The sequence below is a fragment of the Octodon degus genome, unplaced genomic scaffold, assembly GCF_000260255.1.
Source record: "Octodon degus isolate 3935 unplaced genomic scaffold, OctDeg1.0 scaffold00073, whole genome shotgun sequence".
Lineage (NCBI taxonomy): Eukaryota > Metazoa > Chordata > Mammalia > Rodentia > Octodontidae > Octodon > Octodon degus.
Genome location: NW_004524649.1, coordinates 2,906,057 through 2,910,627, shown reverse-complemented (window position 1 = coordinate 2,910,627; position 4,571 = coordinate 2,906,057).

The window sequence follows — 4,571 nt, the reverse complement described above, 5'->3', positions numbered from 1 at the left end:
GAAAATGCTTTATCCTGCATGATGAGCACCCAACACAGAAGGCTCTCCAGCCACCTTGCCTGCCCCTCCAGCTCAGGCTCCCACTCATTCTGTGCTGTCAGAGATGAGAAAGTTGACCCTAAGAAGCCACTCTGCTGGTGCACAGCTACTGTGGAGCACAAGGTCAAGGTGGAAAACCAGCCCCAGGCCAGCCTGGCATGCAGAGCAGGACCTGGGATCTGTAGAAAAGAAGGGGAAGTTGAGCCTCTTGAGTGAAATCTCTGCCACACCTCTTTCCTTGTCAGTCCCCTCTGCGGGGTCCCTGACATTTGTGCCTCCCATGTCACAGAGGGCTAGTCTTGCTTCCCAGAGCTGCTAAGGATGGGAACACACACACACACACACACACACACACACACACGCGCGCGCACTACACTCAAGCTTTGGGGTAAGAGACAAGTTCTGACCAGGACAACTTCCAAGCTCTCTGTCCAAACCCCTGTCATCCTTTGAACATCCTTCCTGCTGCATCTTATTCCTGCTGTCCTCAGCAACAACCACTCAGCTGTTCCCAGCCTAGCAGCACCACTGACCAGCTTCTGGGAAGCCTTTTTGGGATCTTTCCTCCCAGTGTTGGAACTCAGCCTCCTCACCCTTGGCTTGGGCCAGTGTGACAGAATGCTGTCTCAAAGGCTGTGTCTGTGTGGTTGGCAAGTGTTTCTGAGCACCATGTGGCCTTTGGGATCAGCCCCTCTTCTCCTGTGAAGGTGCCTCTGAGAGAGACAAGCAGATGCTCGTGGGCTCAGAGTGGCTGGGTGTGGGCCCAGCAGGTGTCCGCCTTAACTTGCTTCCAAAAAAATAAAGCACTGTGACCTGGGTATGACTTTAGATAAGGATGTGAGGGCCTGCACTAGCTGATGAGCACATGCTGGAGCTGCTATCCTTGGCCTGGCTTTGGGCCTCCGCCCTGTCAGTGGCCTGAGCTTCTCCTGTGCCTTTCCTTCTCATCTGCTCCCTGTGCCTGGCTTGTGGCGCTGACAACTTGATGAAAAGAACAGAAATGTGCCCCACAGAATTCCAATTCCTGGGAGTCAATGAGGGCCTGACTGGTGCCCTATGGACCATGCAAGGCTGTGGAGCGCTGTCTCAGGACTTAGGAAGCCACTTGCTATATGTGCACCCAGGTGCTGCTCCTCCTTGCAGACCTAAGCTTTGGGCAAGTGGCACACTGTCCACACCAGTCAGGTGGTTTCCAGTCCCTCCCCATGACCTCCACCAAAGACAGGTGCAGTGCCCAGTGCCAGGAGCTATGGTCCTGAGAGCAGCCCCGTTTCCCTCCCCAGGGAAAGGAAAGAACCAGCACCCTATCCAAGTGCTTCATGGGCAGTACCCTGTTCAGGAAGGACCTGGGGTGAGCCATGAGAGGAACTTTCACTTGTCACTCCTGGCGACCAGGCTGTTGGGAGAAGGGGTAAGTGTGGACATGCCTAAGAGCCACAGCAGGTCCTACAGCACCAACCAGGATGTTGTGAGGAAGGCAAGGGAAGCAGCCTTGGTCCTGAGGGGGGATCAAGACTGAGGGGAGCCCAGGAGAAAGAGGCTGGGGGTAGATACACTAGACATAATGGCTGGGACCTCTGCTCCGGCCCTCCCTGTTTTCCCCTCTCTGCCTCTCCCCTCCCTTGTCCCTCTCTCTGCCCACCTCCCCAAGTCTCCTCCCCTCCCAGTCCTCCTCTAGGGGTTCACTCTGCATCCACATGAATACTGCCTCCTCTTGGTCTGGCCTGGCCTGTACCATAACTGTGGTGACTATAGCACATGTGGCCCAGGAGAAGGAAGACTGCTGGGCCCCCCAATATGGACCCAGCTCCCACAGAAGTCATGTGTGACATCCCTTCTAAAGCTCAGAGAGAGGGCCCACTAACATGCTAAACTCTGCAAACCTAAAAACCTGAACTTGGCCTGCAGTAGACCTGGCTCATGGACATCTGGCCTCCTGGTGACTGGAAATCCACCTGAGCCAATGTGTCCTCCCTGTGGTCCCCTGTATCTTGTGGCTGTAGCTTATGTGTTACATCTGCCCTGAGGTAGGATTATTCTATTTAGATCTGAGTTACCTAACAGCACCCGCTGGGAGGGGATAATATGCAAAAGTGGGTTCTTTTTAAAACCTAGTTGGTAAAGGAAGAAGCCATTCCTGGGAAGCAGCAGGGTGGCAGCCTATGATGTCCCCTCTCAGCCCTCCATCAATCCCCTGGAGCTCAGGGACCATGCTGCCTGCCCCAGGACACCACCAGTATGAGGGGACCCACCTATCCCTCAGAAATGAGCCCCACCCACTTCAGCATCCCTGCACCCTCACCTAGCACAGAGCTGACCTCTCCACCCCAGGGGTGGGGCACCTGTTGGCCCATCTTCAGGGAATCCTGGGATTTTCAAGATGGAACCATCTCTGGTGATCTATCCTCACTCTGGAGTGTGGAGGGGTCTGCTCTGAGGAGAATCCTCCCCTTCCCTGCAGTCCTTCCAGAAGCGAGAGGTATCATTACCTTTAAACATGGTGCCTTCTTCACTATACACACAAATGAGGGCTTCCTCCGAGGCAGAGAGCAGCAGTTCTGATCTGGGGCTATCCCAAAGCACGAGGAGAGCTGGGGCGATAGATCAGCAGCCTAAGGGTCTGCCTGGCAAGTCTGAGGTCCTGAGTTCAACCCCAGCAATTAAAAAGGAAAGCAGGAGGAAATGTGTTTTGTGTAAATTAGATGGGTATGAGTCTTTGGAGGGCAAGGGATGCAATCTTATGGTCTAGATCTAGAATGTTCCCTAAAAGTCTCAAGTGTCAAGGTGGGGCTCCAGGAAGGTGAATGGATCATGTGGTCTCTGTAGTCATCTGTGACTTCATCTGATGAGTTCATGGCCAAATGGCCTTAGCAGGCAGGGCCTGGTCAGAAAGGGAGGTAGCAGGGTGTGAAGAATGCACACTACATGTATAGCTCCTCCTTGCTCTATGCTGCCTGGTTGCCAAGGGTTAAGAACCTTTTCTTTGCCCTAGTTCTTCGCCATTCGGTTTCTGTCTTAGAGCCACCCAACCATGGACCGAAACTATACTAAATCTCTCCTTCAAGGTGTAAATGTTGGGATTTGTCCTGGCAGCAGGGTAGTAACTAAGACAGCTTGTATATACGTATACCGTACCTCATATCTATGCACCTGTGTGCTCTTTAGATTTTTCAGGTAAACTTGAGATATTTCTACTATGTCCAACCAGAAAGGCTGTCTGTGCATACAAATCTCAAGAAACTAAATCCCAGACCTTTCCCCCGTGGCTCTTGCACACCTGGACACCGACTCACCTGCTCTTCCCTGGAGCTACCCCCAAGTGGGCAAGTGTTGAGGGGGTACCACCACACCTGCCAGGGGACTCCTTCGGAGATGATAGTGGGCCTGGACAAAGCGGCCACACAGCTCTCTACCCAACAAGCCCCATCCTGAAGGTGCACATGGGCTGTAATCTTTAGAAGCTGCACACAGTGTGAACAGGTGTGCCTGGGTGAGCACCGAGAAAGCCACACAGCCATCCCACCCAACACTGTGCACGCCCCTCAGGCCATCTACCCTGTCTCCTCCTGTCCAGGTACACGAAGGCCACGCACTCTTGGCTGGCACCAGAACACTACTGAGTCCTAGACTCGTTCCAGGGCCCCAAGATCTTAATCTTAATCATATTTTGTTGTTGTTGTGGTGGTGGTGGTAGTTTTTTTCTGTTTGTTTGTTTTGTATTTTAGGGAAAGGTCTACAGGATCTTACTTATAGATCGGACTCATAGTGATCCGCCTGTTTGCAGCCTCCTAAGAGCTGGGATTACAGGCATGCACCACCAAGCCCAGTCTCAATTGCTGTCTCAGCACACTCTGGGGACAGGGGTGCCACAGCAGGCCTGGGGATCAAACCCCTAGCCTCTAAGCCTACTTGCAGGTACTTTAATCCTCTTAATTGTTTTTGTGTAGCATTTTATTCTGACATAGTTCAAAAGTTTCATAAAAATTGCCAAGAACTACTAAAGGAAGTTCCATTCTATGCTTTTCCCTAGCTCACCAATTGCTTATTTTTAGCTCCATTTGTTTATCTTTCTCTCTCAATAGATATGTCAATATATGTTTTATATTTATGTACCATGTGCAAGATGTAGCCTGCATTTATTTAGGGGAATAAATAAATATGTATTTGCCTATTTATGCTTACAGATGTGGGAGAAGTGGATACTGACTTCTATCTCAGGCAGTGTTGCCATACATGTCTGTGAGTATTTGCATATTTTTCCCTGATCCTTTGGAAAGTGAGTTAGAGATTTTGCATCTCTCTCCCATTACTGACTGTGGAGTGCACCTCCTAGGAGAGGGTGTTCGCACACCCACTGTATGGTTGTCAGAATCAGAAAACTCAGAATCCGTATCATTATCTCAGCCACAGTACATATACACATTTTAACAAAATCTGTTGACATCTCTCTTAGTTTTTGTCACCACACCACATTCAGTGGATTACACAGTACATGAGCTCTGTTACAGCTCTGCAGGTGGGAAGCCAGCACT